This window comes from Falco biarmicus, chromosome 1 (genome assembly GCF_023638135.1).
Source record: "Falco biarmicus isolate bFalBia1 chromosome 1, bFalBia1.pri, whole genome shotgun sequence".
NCBI lineage: Eukaryota > Metazoa > Chordata > Aves > Falconiformes > Falconidae > Falco > Falco biarmicus.
Genome location: NC_079288.1, coordinates 51,727,837 through 51,743,479, shown reverse-complemented (window position 1 = coordinate 51,743,479; position 15,643 = coordinate 51,727,837). Strand labels below are relative to the sequence as shown.

General features: G+C 42.1%; 1 protein-coding gene across 6 annotated transcripts in view; it reads left to right on the top strand.

Moving 5' to 3' along the window:
- Positions 1-15,643, top strand: part of GPRIN3 (GPRIN family member 3) — a 51,613-nt gene that overhangs the window by 21,163 nt on the left and 14,807 nt on the right. Inside the window, exon 2 of one of the 6 annotated variants that reach the window (XM_056342909.1) lies at positions 13,244-13,423. The exons of the other annotated variants lie outside the window; for them this stretch is intronic. The gene's annotated coding sequence lies outside the window, so the exon portion shown is untranslated. The remainder of the gene's footprint in view (positions 1-13,243; positions 13,424-15,643) is intronic. 6 annotated transcript variants of the gene reach the window in all.

Below are 15,643 nucleotides of genomic sequence, written 5' to 3'. Positions count from 1 at the left end.
GATTTTTCTCTCCTCCTATCGCTTTACTTCCAGGGAATCTTCAGCTGGGGAATGGTGGTAGAGCTCTGGTGTTTCTCCCCCTAGAAGTAAGCTGAGCTTTTTCCTGGGACCTCCACGCTAAAACTGCCTGTCTGTCGTGGTAGCATGGGCTGCAGATGACCTTAAAGTTATTTGATGTTTACTGGGGGAGAAGTTATGCTGAGTTACACAAACTGCAAACTGAAAGTGCCCATTACAGTGAATCGGTTTTGTAACTGCTTTTGTTCAGCTGTGCCTCGAGTGTTGGCAAGGGAGAAAGGTTTGCTTTCTGTCTTGCAGAATTGTAAATCCTACTGCTGGGTGTGATGTCTAGGCTGATACATATGTTGTCGTTATATTCAAATGGAATTTTGTGAGTTTTACTTAATCTGGAGTGTGTTTAAGCCTGGCTTTATAGCTGTCTTTAGAAAGAACAAAGTTTGAGAGTATGGGCCAGAAGTAGGTGGCTTTGACAAGATAATGTCCAGTTTTCCAATAGCATGTAGCAGCTTGAAAGGGGCTGAAAGGATGAGATTGAGTAGTCTGAAGGCACCTGCTGTTGGAGATGGTACAAAATAATAAAGTTCTTTGAAGAAGGCTCTTTTCTTGATTTTATTATTTTCCTTTTGTGTTTTGTTTTGGGGTGTTTTTATTTGGGTTTTTTTTGGAGGGGGAGGAACAGTGTTTTTTGTAACCACGCTTGACATGCCCTGTCTACAAGCTTAATGCACACTGAGGGAGGGTGATGTAAGAAAGGTCCAAAAATTAAAGACCTCACCTGTACATGCAGACCATCCCATGAAGTGAGGTCATGATCCTTGTGAGTAAGGTTTGTTTGCGTGAATGAAGATAGCAGGTTTCAGCCTTTCAAATTACCTAATTGTCTTCAAAGTGTTAAAATTAAGAAAAAGTCCATTCTGATTGTGTAATGACAAGTGTTAGGACAAAGAGCTTTCTTGAAATTGCACAATAATTTTTTGTTTTTCTTTTCAAGTCCCTGGGAATATGTCTATACAAAAGATTGCACTAAGTATAAACAACCCTTAAAAGGTCTAAAAATCATTGCTGATATCACATCTGATTGACTAGAATAACCCTATGAGCTTAAGAATTGTGGTGAATTTTTTACAGGCTGGTGTCAGCATCTTAGGAATTGTTTATATAATTGCATATTCCCCCTCCCCTCCTCTCTGAAATTTTGAAAGTTTATTATCTGCGAGATACTGTTCCCCATCCATTGAGACTCAGTTTCCCTCCTCCAAACTGGGCTGATGTCTCCTGAGTCTTTTCAACATATGTTTTCCCTTCTTAGGGTTGCATCTTCTCTTCAACTCCTTTTACAATCAGAAGAGTATGCATACGTTTTCATAGGGTGACTGGTCCCAAAACTTACATATTTTTGGATCTTGATGCCCAACCAGGGTCAGCCCGGCATTAAGAACGATGGCTTTTAATTAATCTTACAAGGCCAGGACAGACAGAAGGCAGTGTTTTTATAAGTCTCAAACTTACAGCATCAGCTGAAGACAGTCCAGCAAGTGCTAGGTTAGAGTTAGGCAGATATCGTTAGCAAAATATGTTTGCAGTAGTAAAATTTGTCAGATTTGGGTCCTACAACTGTTACTGCCACCTTTATTTTTAACAACATAAACCCTCTCTGCCACATGCAGCCAAAGCTAAGGAGAAGCTAGTTATATTAAGAACTGTCTGTGAAATCGTCACTGATGTAGGAGTAAAAGCAAGCTGCTCACAGTCTTACAGCTACAAACAAAGCAAAATTTTGTAAGTTGGATGACTGTGCTTCTAGCAGCACATCATTTCTATGTAACTCACACATTAAAGGCTAAGGTAGGGCATAGGCTGAATCTATTGCTTTTGTGGATTTAAGAGCAATTCTGTGTTAAAAGCTGATATTGTCTAATGGCATGTAATGACTTCATAGCTGATAAAACTTTCATACCTGCCCTACAGGGTTATGAACTGGTTCTATTTGTGCTAAATTCTTTAAAATTGGTTGTGTTGTTACTGGCAGTACTTAGACATTATTATGGAAAAGTAGAAAGGTAACAAAAGTAGCCCAGGATTGTTTCTGTATTAACCTTGGATACAAATTGGGTGCCCTAATTGTAAGCCTCAGTACTAAGTGACAAGAGGTCTAACCGGATCCAGTGGTTGGTCTTTTACATTGGATCATTTAGGTAAACGTAATCTTCTTGAGAGTCAGAATAAAACAAAGATTGTTAATATCTACTGGGGGAAAACAAGATCTGGGTATGTTCTGAATGAAATTTAATTATGTTCCAGTAGGAAAAGCCTTTGAGAGCATGTCTGAGCACAGTTTACTTCTGCAAATAGTAAAAATAGAAGACGGCTGTGTATAATCTGTTTTATTCTATACATGGACTTTGAACTCAGTAACAGTTCTATAGAAACAAACACATGTAGTAGTTAAATTAATCACAGATTATCAGTTACTTATTAAAGTTGAGTGATTTGTTTCTTGGAGTCTATGGCTGAGAGTTCACGTTTGTAAAGTGGCAGCAGGTCTGGAAGGGCAGAGGTGTCAGCACGCTGCTGAGTAAATAGTGAAAAAGCACACTGCCAACACTTGCAACTCCATGCAGGGTGTGGGGGAGAGAGACAAAGGGAAAGGTGGAGACCAAGGGAGTAATGACTAAGAACCAGCATAATAGCATTTTGCCTCAATTTGTCCTTGGTCAGCAGTAGACACGCGTACTTGGGGAAAATAAAATTAAGTGGAGGGAAGAATGCCAACAATCACAAATATTATAATAAATTGCTGTAAAAATTTCGGTCAGGGTGCTACAGACATGTCCACAGAGGACAGAGTGAATTCTTGCTTTCCCCCGCCCCCCTGATCTGTAACTCCGTGATCCTGTGTTAGAAAACTTAGTACCACAGCTGGTATCAACCAGACATCCAGGGAGATCCTGTCATTTATTTATTTTTAAATGATCCAGGAACAAGAGTCTGCATCCATTACAGCTGTGGTTGCAATTGTTAGCAACACCCATTACTTTTGACATTCATCTTACTATATTTATTATACATTAGTAAAATGTGGTAATAACAGGCGAGTTTGCTCACTTCCTTGTCTGCTTTCCTCCCTTTAAAAGCAGTTCACTTAGAAGGACAAGGAGGATTTAATCGAGGGGGCACAAACAGACACCCCAGTGCTTTGTTAAACTATTGTTATCTGTACTGTTAGCATTTCTACGTATTATTAGTAGCTGTAGCTAACATAGTGGAGACCAGCTCTGAGCTGAGACTTTAAACTTTTATCACTTGGCAAATGATAACAATTCATTTTCCGAGCTGGGTTTTATCACTGTTGTCTAGCCTTGGAAATGAAAATATTCTGCTGAGGCAGTAGACAAGAATTTTTTTTTAGAACAGGATCATAAGAAGAGTGTATTCTGAACTGAGATATTTCTTCTCTCTCTCCGGTCACACTCACAGTCACTACTAAGGGGGGAAACTCAATGCAGCACATGGCTAGACAGCAATCTTCATTGTGGTCTGGTGAACTTCTGATCCAGGAAGCAGAAGCATTGCTGAACTTAATATCATTCATACTGTCTACAGATTGATTGTAGCTACATAAGAATAATGTATGCACTCTCATTTGTGTGCCTATACGTTAATGCACATGCACCCACAAATGGGGGGAAGAGCAGTGTACCGTGAAGGGCTGGTAGCTACTAGCTAGCCTAGCAAGAGTTAACGAAGCTACCTCAGTAGTTCAGGTAGCTACAACTATGTATTTGTTCAGCTGAAGCATAGATTAGGACAGCAGTAACAAGTGTAGGAAAGGATGCTTGAAAAGGGCCTGCAGTCAGAGGTAATGTATTCTTATTGTCTGAAAAAACAACATACCAATCGTAGGCAGAAAGTAGTGACCAAACATTCAGCTTTGGAAAGGCAGATCATATTATTTGCCCTTTTTTCTGACCATTTTTTTTTCCCCTGCTAAATGGACCAGGTGTTCCTAAAACTCTTGGAAAGTAATCAGTGTTTGCTTGAATTTTCTGGCACCTGTTTCTTGATAGTCTGCTGGTGATGGTAATTAATAGTGTCAGCTCTTCACAATTATCATACCATTATCACCAGTTGGTGTGTTGTCCTGAAGAACAGGATGGCTTTCTATATGCATAGGTGGTTTTCCTCTTCGTTTGGAGAAAGTTGAGCAAATACTGGTTACTGTGATCAGGATCACAGATTGCATTCTAGTGGTGAAAATCTCTTTCCCAGTGATGCTAATGTGCAAACAAACAAATGGCTCAGTTTTCAAAAGGGAACTCAATAAAAAAAAAAGGCAAAATGAAACAAGGTGCTGTGCAATTATTTTTACTGCTCTTCATGCAAAAAGACAACAAATTCAAATAGAGGACACAAATACTATGCTACATTATGACTGCTCTTAAAAGGATACTATAAAAAGCAATGGCTTCTCTCAAATGATGACAGTGAAGATTTAATTCAGAAATTCTCCAGTGGCTCCAGGCCCCCTTTTTACATGCAAGGCTAGACTTGGTGCTCCATGGAAAAAAACACTAGAAAAGTGAGAAAATCAATCAAGGTGTTATCATGGAAACAGTGGGAATATCCAACACAGGATAACAAAGGAATCTGATGTTACTTTAAATTTGCATGAACAGGAGTAAATTAATTTGATATCTGTGTGCAAAAAAAAATATGTGGTTGGGCATAAGTTTCAGACGGATGGATTTTTTCCTGGGTGGAACAGGAAAGGAAGAGAACAGTAGACTGGTTGCTAATCTGATTTTACGTGGTTTTGGGAAGAGATGAGTGTTCCTGTTGGTGGAGGGTAGAGCTCGAGCATGGTTTGTATGAGAGAAACGTGGCATCTGTCAGCTTGGGGGTGAGCAGAGTCCCTTAACCTAAAGACAGACTGACTGGAAGTGATTTTTCTACTCTAGGGCAGTTGTTTTGCCTTAGTAAGGAAACTGTAGAACTCTTTGAAGTCCAAGAATTGGTGCTTTACCTCCTGTGTGTTGCCAGTGGGATCTTAGTCCAAAAGGCAGCGTGGCTGCCGAGTGCTGAGGGAACAGGCCCTCCCTTCCACAGGGCTCCAGATCTGGGACTGCGGAGTATTTCCAAAACTAGGGTCGAACAGCAGAGTGTACCTCGAAAGTCAGTCTAACAAACTAGGCAGAAAATCTTCTAGCAAAGAAGATGATGTGGACAGGGCACTGTTGCATTTTAGCAAGTCCCCATTTTCTTAGGCTGGTGGAGCTACTATTCAGAGCAGCTTTTAGAATGTCCTTTGGGCACTGAGGAACGAACTAAATACCACCAGGTCCCAACTTCAGGAAGCAGAGAGGTGTGAAAGTCCTATAAATCATCCCGTCTCAGCTCTCCTAGACATAGTTTGGCTGTTGGGGAGTTAGTTAGCCCTTAGGCTAGAAAATGTGGAAGGATAATCAGCCCTTAACGTTTAATGAACTAAAGGGTCGCTGTCACTAATATCACTTCTGTTCCTCTGAAGCATCAGTTTCACTAAAAACTTCACACAGTTGACAGACTTTGCTTTAGAGATGAGTCATTAGGAAAATGATAAAATACAATAAGCATGCTGGGGGGTGTAGGAAGGGGTAAAGTAATGTGATAAAATGTTTGTCAGAAAGATGATGCTCTGAGAAGAGCTGTATGGAAACAAAATGACAGAATTATTCCACCCTGAAAGGCTGGGATTTCACAAGTGCTGAACTTCTTTTATAATGCTGCAGCACACCATGGCATCTCCATATTTATGAAAAGAAAATGTTAATCTTCCCCTTGAGGTTAATAATTAGGGAGTATCTGTTAAAAGCCAGTAAACAGGTTATGAAGGTCTGCATAAGTTTGAGAACCCAGATTTCTGCTCGGGCTAAGCAGCAGCCTTACAAGATCCCCTGTTTCAGTACCCAAAGGTAATGCACCAGTTTCCATCCAGTCTGCAGGGACAAGTATCCCAGGTACAAATGCAGCTGTAGCAACATTTGACAATTCTTAGTTGTGGCACCAAAGGCATTTTCACAGAAAAGGTAGGTGATATTTCAAAGGGTCACCCCAGGCTGTGGTGTGGCACAGTAAAGGACTAGGCTTTTTGGCCCTGCCTGCTCTCTGGTCCTTCAAATAAACCTGTTCATGCCATAAGAGTGAACACTACTAATAGCAAATGTGCTGTCACCTGCCTCAACCAAGGGCTGAATAGACTTGGAAGAGCCATACCTGCACGTGGTCACTTCACATCAGAACTGTGCAGAATTTGTGTTGTTTAGCTCATGCCGGAGAACATAGGGCTCATGGGGCCAAATTCAGCCTGTAGTTTTGGCCATGTGCTAACGGTGTGAGAAATGCATGAGGATGCACTGAAACTATGACTGAGGAGTAAAAGCTGTTCATTTCCTGAGAAGTCAAGCAAGCTCCATCAGGAGATGCAGAGGAAGGTTTTAACAAATGGGTATTACAGAAGGATTAACTTCACCAATTCAGCTGCATGTGCTTTTGACACTTAGGAATTAATCCAGCCTTTATTGATTGCTTAAGTCTGAATTAGCTTGATGCGTAAGAAATGGAAGGGACAAGCGGTTTCCTCTGTGTGTAGCAGGCATAGAAACTGTTAACAGAGAGATGGGCTGCCCTTTCTTGAGGAGAGGGGTCTTTACATTTTGGCTGGGTTCAGTGTACACCACAACTTAAAAGGAACAATTCAAACTTCAGGTTATGGGACCACCTTACACCACTCACAGTGCAATAAAAGCAGGTAATATCCTATCGCAAGTCCTGGGAGCCTTCCCTCAGAAATACTCTTGTATTAAACGGCTTACTTTAACAGTTGCTTCCAGCTGGACCATGCTTGGCCGTTATCATAGAAACACGTGCATTTGGTATTGGGAAATAGCAGAACAGTATTTATCCAGTTCAAAAGATGCTCTTCATATGAAGAGCCCCAGGGGAATATTGCTTGGAAAATGTATTTTAATATAAAATGACCTATTTTAGAATTATTTTTCCATGCTGGGGGGAGGCAGGAAGGTGGCAGGAGGCTTGCCAAAGGGATGGACAATAAGCACACTCACACTTGCTCCCTAACAAGAAGATGGGTGGACTGAATTTATTAATGATACAGCACAGGGAGTTTTTTCAGCTAGGTTCCTGCATGCAGGCTATTAGTATGTGTCTGCTATATCCAAATCAATGTGCCTGCCGGAATGTGAGCAGATGTTCCTATCAGTGGCAAACCCAAACACGCAGGTGATAGAGCCCACACAATGTCTGCTTGAGCCACTCCTCAAAAAGCCTTGGGAGAAGAAAATAAAGTAAAAGGAGGACAAAGCTAATAATAGTTTTGTTAAGTATTTACTAAGAAAGCAAGCTTCTAATACTATGATCCCAAGTAGTGAGCTGTGTAACAAGTGTTACTTGCTGTTACTCATCAGTTCCGTCTGTATGGATGCTCCAAGGCAACCCATGTGTTGTTGCTTCTCCAGTAGCAGAGCCTGCCTTCTAGTGACTAATGAATCCCAGTTACTCAGCCTCTGTTTGTCTCATGTTTTGTCTGTTGAAACCTTCCTTCTTTTTCAATGTGCTTTATAATCCAACTTCAGCAATCAAATTAGTCTTTAACATCACATGAGTTCGACTAGTTGACGATCAAAGTCACACCTGTTATTGTAAAATCACATCAGAGTCAGTAGCTAATGTGCTACTCAGAAAAAAACTTAATTAGATGGTTGAAATTTGACCCTGCAGTTAAAGGCTGCAATTCCTTTGATGCAAACCCCATTAATGGAGCTGCTGTAATTTATATGAGGTATAAATTTGGCCTTTTACCAGATGTATCTAACTAGAGTTAGTAAATTTATATGAAATTATTCCAAACATCATAGTTGCTGTTCTGACATGAAGCCAAACAGCATCATCCTTTCAGTCATTCTGTCGTAGGCAGCTGACTCAGAATGAATTTAGGGCAGACGAGGTAGAGATGAATGGACAGAACACTTAGCCATGGTACTTCACCCAGCCAGTAGCATGCCCTTTGAAATCCTTGTCCTCTACAGTCTTTGGTGATGCTCCTGAAACACTCCTGGCTTCTACAGAGAAATGTTGCCACCCTAAACAGCAGATAATTATGATGAATAATTATATATTATGATTATATAATAAACTCCCAAGAGTTAAAAGTTTGATCGTTCCAGGGCTTCTGCCGGAATGTCTCCAGTGTGTTTTGCGTGGATGCAATGCATTGTGCAGAAGGTTTCAAGCTCAGAGTTTTCTATGCGATCGTTTGTTGCAGTGGCTTCCTATCACTGAATTTAAGAACAACAGAGAAAAAGACACTGAACAGGTCTTGTCATGACCTTCTCGGTTCTGCGTCTGGTTGCAGAAAGGAGTTTTCTGATCGCTTTTGTGCAGTCTTCCTGAAGCTTCTTTGAATCTTTTTGGGATTCTTCTTGTCACATCTTGAATGGAAACAGGACTGTAGAAGTACCTGTTTTCTAGCAGATCATATGGTGGCTCCTGCTAAGCTTTTGCACAGTGGAGTTAAAGACACAGTTAAACGTGTTTTGGGGTGGACCCTTTAGCTTAGTTTTGGAGAGCTTTTTGAAGAAGAAATGTGCATGAAAATATATATTACCCCTTGAATGAACTTCCATCTCTCCTTCCCCCTCTTGAAGGCTGACTTTGTGTGTGGCATGTGGAATTTCATCCATGGGCTCCTGAGCTGAGCTCCATGACCAGAATTTAACAGAGTTAAATCTCCTGTAATCACCTAATCTTGATTTGAAATTATTCACTGCTGACGGTTGAAATGGTTAATCAGTCATATATACTTAATGACTAATGCTGCCTTTCTTGAGAGAGGGTTTCCTGTTTGTGACTGAAAAGAGGGCAATCTTGGGGAAAATGGGCTTTCCCCATCAGCACATAGGCAGGTTTTTTTAGTTAAGTCTTATTTGCTCTCCTTTTTTTGCTTCTTATGTCCCTATATACAGAAAAATACTTTCTGTGTAGTCAGAGAGCAGCTTTTTGAATAGTGTTTGCTGTTAGTCAACCCACTGAAAGAGACTTAACCAATTAAAAAAAAATATCAGGCAATAAGGGAAAAAATACCCATCAGAGTCTTGGAAAGACAGAGCAGCGCTTACGATGTTCAAGCTGAGCATTCCATGTGAGGTAGCAAGAGGTACGAACATGGTCAGCATCACAAGTATTTAAGCAGTGTTAAAATTGTCTTTCAAAATGATGCTATACCAAGGTGCAAAACATGATTTAAAAACGTCCATTTCTTATGAGCAGTTTCCTGGCCCTGAATTATATGAAGCTGTGAATGGTCTGGCAAGGAGCACAGTAAGAGACAGATGGGGAGTCAGTGCTGGAAGAGCATTGAAGCCTAGGTCCAGGAGGCAGAGGGCCAACAAATTTCTGTATCACATGGACCGACCAACCTACCTTCTCCATCTTCTTCCTGAAAAAGCTGCTCTGCCCTTCATCTCTTACCGCCTCCTGCCTTCTTACCTGGCCAAAATTCACTCAGCAGTTGTAGAGATAGGTCAGCCTCATAAATGGAATAAAATTGTTGAGTCCTCGGGGAGAAAGGCTGGTGTTCCTGGGATCGGCATTTAGTCTGCTTCTCTTATTTTGTGGGAGAAACGTAGGACTGAAGCATGCTAACTTTGACATTCAACAGCTGAGCAATTCAAATCTAGTTGCTACCCGGAGAGAAGAGCAGGGGGCTAAGGAATTTCTAGACATTGTGTCTTTTTTTCCTTTAAAAGCCCCTACACACGAGGGGAAAAGAATCTGTCCTCCTGAGAAAGGAAAAGGGTGAGAGTTTTGAGGTGGTGCTGGCAGATTTTTTCAGCCCATCTGCAGTGCTAGCCAAACATCTTTCGCTCGTGACCCACCTCCTGTGGCAGGCTGCATTTGCAAAAGTGGTTTTCTCCTGTTGACGTGGAGTCAAACAAGCCCGGCCATTTTCCTGTGGCTGCCCACACCTGTAATTTAAAGTTGTTAATAAATAGATGAGGGAGCAGAGCGAACAGAGCTGAGGCAGAGAGCACCAAGTTCCAGTCGTTAACGTGGACAGTGCTGACCAGCAGCTGAGCAGGGATGGAGGGGAAGGTGCAGGCTCCTCACCGCAGAAACAGCCAAGTTTTTTGGGGTGGGGCCTGAGTTTTTGATAATATGGTTGTACAAGGAATACTTGATAAATTGCCATTAGTTTCCTAGCTCTACAGCCTGGGCTTAACTTGATCTTCTAACCCAATCTGCCTCCCTGTCCACATACTACTTCCATTTGTTCTTGGTCTGCTGAGTCCCGATGCTCAAGCACACAAGCTACAGGTTTATAGGAGGGGTCATTCAGAACGAATTGTTAGCCTGGCTCTCTACAAAGCAGCAGCTCACCTGCAAGAAGAAAAAAGATAATTGAGTCAAGTCGCTTACTCAGTATCTCAATGCCTGCTGCCCTGCTCACACCGCATGTCCTCCTCTCGGTTGTCAAATGTTCATACTCCATCTGATCCCATGCCCTGCCTGAGCTTTCTGAAGAGCAGGAGCATGAACAGAGCCTTTTCTGAAAGTGCTTACCTCCTTGTATGAACACTTACAGATATGCAGTGGTTGCAAGTTCTTTTCTTGGTTAGATGGCCTTCCTAGGTCAGTAGCATCCTTTGCTTGTTCAGCTTTAAGGTGGTGCTTTTGGGGTTTGGGGGTTTTTTCCCTTCACAAATTCTGACAACAGCGTATTTTGCTCACTTGTTTGGTTTTCTAGCTTGTGCTTTAACAGAGGTACCAGTCTGCTTCACCTCTTTATAGATGCAGGACTTGCTGTGTGGCAGTAATCCATCAAGGGGAGACAGTCCTTTGAATAGTTTTTGTTAATGTTTCAGAGGTGGATCTCTAAAGCCAGATTCTTACGCTCCTGATTGCAAAGAGCTTTTGGTAGTCGATGATGAGATGTAGGAGAAGGGTGTTCTGCAGTTAAATTGCTGGTGTTAGATACTGACTGTTGCATAGTTTTCTCTGTCATCTTCAGCTGTGTTAGCTTCTAAAGAAGAGGCAGAAAAAGTACCGGTTCCTACCTCTGCTTTTTATCTTGGCTGCTTAAGCTGTGACTGTTTAGCATCTCTGTGCTCACATGTAGCATCCAGCAAAATGGTAGAGTACGTTAGGGTCTTCTGGCATTTCTTGGATAAGAACAAGGACAAAAGAAATGGTATTCTCAAAAATTTTGAGCAATTTTTGACTCCCTCTGGCTTTACTGGTATTTCTATTGCAAATCAGACTTCTTTGATTTCAGCACCTAGCTTTAATCACCCAGATTAGGCTAGATGACTACCTCTATGTTAGCATGTATTTAATTTTATGCGTATATGTCTGTCTGCAAATACATTCACATTGTTTGTGGTAATACAAATTGTATCCATGATTAGGATGTCAATAAAAATGAACTCTGGTAGGAAGCCTACCGTGCATCCGCAGCTGTCAGATGACTGGTTGAAGTATCTAGTGCTTATCTTCAAGAAGGTCACGTGTAGAAATAAACCGTCTTGTCTGGATATTCTTATTGGCTCTAAGGTTGTCGTGTGTTTTCTCACTCTGAGTATGCCTCTGCGTGTGAGACATCTACATTCCATGCAAGTCCGGTAATTAAGCCCTAAGCTGTGAATGATCCTTTTTGATGCCCTGCCAGCTTTCACTCCAGCTGACTTAGAAACAAGGACAAAGCTATCACACAGCCCAGCTCACTCACAGCTCTGCTCTAGCAAGGTACCACCTGACCACAGGTCACTTCCAAGATTCGCAGGTTAAATATGCTGGCAGTTTGAGGAAGGGCAGCTTCCTCAAGGAAGGAGAGCTGTTCCACAGGGGAGTAAAAGGCAATGCAGCCTGATGTGAGGAGCTGGGCATTAGGTGATAAACGCAGTAATTGCTTGGGGCTGCCACATCTTTTTATATATATATATTTATTTTTTTTCCTTAATGCTTGGGCACGTTTTGCTTTTGTGAAGCAGCTGTGTGTAGCTTGAGGAGCTTGTAGCTTTACCATACATGAAGGTGAGCTGGAGGGATAGCTGCTGCAGTGAGTGCCAGTCACGCCGCCCATGGGGCTGTCTGGTTTGGCCTCGGCCAGGTGGTCAAGGCAGTCAGTAAACCTGCGACTTTGTTAAACCCAGATGTGATAGATCTTGTTTGAGCTGTCATTTTAATTAATGCTAATTATACTCATTAACAAATTTGGCAATCATCCTGACGGACAGTGATTCAAGTCAAAGTTGAGTGTCTTTTACCAGTGCCTCCACCACAGCGTGTGTTGCTTCAGTTGTCTGATAACTGGAAATGTGAATGTGCCTGGCTTAAATGCAGAAGAAATGAGAAGAAGAAGAATGTCCAGCATCAGGCTCAGTGTAAACCTTGAACTCTAGCTCTGGAAGATCCTAGTCCTCGACAGGAGTGGGGGTGTCACATTAGCTGGTGTGAGCCGTCATGGCCTGGCAGAGGTCTGTGTGTATGGGTAAGGGAGAGGTCCAGGGTGTGGATACAGCTGTGCCATAGCAAACAGGCAAAGCTTTAGCTTATGACAACTCCAGTAACTGACTCCCAATGTTATTATTACTAGCTTTGAAAGAGCTTACAAAATAAGTTAAGCTGGGTCTCAGTTTCCAGCATGCTTTATTGAAGTCCAGATTTTGCATTACCCTCTCTTAAATGTTTGCTGTCTTGAGAAACTATTTCTGGTTTTAGTTTGGTTCTGACATAGATGGGGCTTCCCAAGTCTCAGATACTAAATAAGGGTTTGTCTTATGAACACTGTTGGTTTTAATAATTCAGAAGCAGAGAATGTAACTATTCTTAAGCCTGTGAAAATCCCCATTTAAAACATAGTATGAAAAGCTGCAGGCAGTTGGGTACTTTAGTCCTCCTTGTTAGAGCTGGAAGGATAGAAGCACATTGAGTCTAAGGATAAAAATACGTGTTATGAATAAGCCATTGTTAGGAGACAATTCTAACAGAAGGGAGGACAGTTCCTGTGACTGTTAGCGCGAGAGATTTTTACACCCCTGGGCTGCCTGCAAGGGCAATTCTGAAAAGCTATTACCATCAGACACCTGTGGGATAGACTGCAAATAACGACTTGTTCCTAAAATAAGCTGTCATACAGCACATCTGTTGGTGTTTTTCTTTGCTGCAGGAAGGCAGAGGTGTTGAGTGAGTGACTTGGTGACTGAGTCGGCTTCTTCACCCAGTGAAAGCACTGCAGTCTCTTTGTTCAAGCACATCCACACAGTGGATGGAGAAGACTTAAGTGCCTCTCTTTGTCCTGAAGAGCTCTCTGACTATATAATGAATTTCAGGACTCAGAGTTAGTGAGGTAAGGTTTGGGGATTGGTATCAATGCCAGTACCTTCTTTTTCTCAAGCCAAGAGGCAAAACAATCTCTTTCAATTTTACCTGATCATATCTGCCACAGTGGCAGTAGCTATCGTGTGGGAGGTTTCTCAGATGTGTCTTTCAATACCTTCTGTCAGCTCTGGGTGGAGACTGAGGAGGACATGGCATGGTTTATAGTTGTACTATTTTACCAACAGTTTTTCTCCAGCATTTGCCTTCGTTAGGGTCAAGTGGCTGGAAGCCCTCACACGGCTGCAGTGCTGTGTACACGGTTAGGCTGTTCCATCATTTCTGGATGTAAAGATTGATGGTGTCACTGATTATCTGCAGCATGTGATAAGTGTCATTGTTCCTGGCTTTGCAAAGTGCCATTTAGGATGTGTCATCCTGTCCCTGCTTGGTTAGCCCATCTGCTTTCCCCATGTCCCATACGCAGCACCTCATCAGTTAAAAAAAAAAAAATTAGAGAGTTGCTGGTCTCTGGTTTGGTACACTTCAACAATAATAATGGACTTGGCAGTCCTGGGTTACCAGTTGGACTTGATGATCTTAAAGGTCTTTTCCAGCCTAAATGGTTCTATGATAATTCCACCAGGGTAAACATTCAACAAAATGAAGCGTGTCGCCTCAAGTGAAAAAAGAGTCTGAGTCTGAGATGACAGCTTTCACTGAAGTCACATCGTAAGCTCGTGTGACTGAGGTGAGCAGGTTAGAGTCCTCAGCTGGATGTACAGCTTTGAGTCATTGCCCTCAGAAGAGCCCTTACCAGCACTGTAAAGATACCACTGAATCGCTCCGATTTTATTTCTGAACGCCGAAGGCTTCCAACCTGCAGCCGTTTGGTTTCCTGCAGGGCCCCAATCCATCAGACAGCGCGTGGCCCAGCACACGGCGCTTCCTCGTGTTCTGCTGAGAAGGTGTTTAGCAGGAGGCGGTTTACTAAGGAGATTATTCTGTTCTTTTTACTGCTTATTGTCAATGACAGACAGCAGCGGAGCACAGTAAGAATGTGAAGGAACAGGAAGCAACTGCTGAGGTGGCGGCAGGAAGAAGGCAAGATATTTTTAACTGGGGTTTTTTGTGGGGTTTTTTTTTCTTTTCTTTTTTTTTTTCAAAAGCCATGGCGACAGCTGTTTCAGCTGCCAGCCTCTTTATTCACAATAGTTGTGTTTCTGATAGCCAGGAGGCAAGAACAGACATGGTGAGATCATCATCATGCCTTTCTTAGGTTAATCACACGCTATGGCAAATTTCTGTTAGAGTAATGACTGGTTAGGCTCTGCATCCTCCTTCTCTAATTACATGCCATTTGGAGTACTTCTTTCCTGTTAGGATAATGCCTGTATATGTCAATGGATATGTCCTTTGCCAGGTGCCTGTTATGTACAGAACTATTCCCTTCTCTAATACTAAGCCCAGCGTCTTCATTAAAATAATATGAGGAGAACTTAATTTTTCAGATGGTGCATGAGAGTTAAACATTGTTGTTGGGTTTTACCTTATGCAAAAGACATTCCTCCTGCTATCAGCTCTTTCAAGACAAAATTTCCTTACTTGTAAGATTGGTTAAAAAAAAAAAGTGCTGCTACAACACACTTCTCTGGACACTGATAATATGGTTACTCAGCAGCAAATGAGTCCCAGTTATCTAGAGTGCTGCCACCACTACTGGGGCTGCTTCAGTCACTTGGTGAGTGCATTCAGCGCGCTGGGGGAATGTTCTTAAGGAGAAGGTCATTGTGAAATTCTGGAAATTTGCTTTGGAGGATCTGAAAGCATGTTAGAAGTAGGTAACATCCTTTGCCCCATAGAGAGACCCTTTCCAATACACACGTACTCAGCAGTAGTTATGTTTTCCTGGCCACACAAAATGGGATTTTGGTCCTGGTCCAGCTCCCAGTAGCTGGAGATGTCTACATAAACCTCACCATCCTGGTTGCTGCTAGTCAACTGAGAGTCTTAGCACAGAAAGCAAGAATTGCATGAGCACTAAGCCAGCATTATGCTTTCACCCCTAAAGACAAACACCCTGCTTTATAATGAAGTCACGTTGGCATTTCTGTGTAGGAGAAAAGTATTTATTACGGGCTATTGTTAAACTGCCTTCTTGAAAAACAGGGCTTTTGTTTGTCAGCTGTCAACGTTCAAATGCATTCAGTTGCATGAAATGCATTAATGAGGGGTTAGATTTCACCATGCT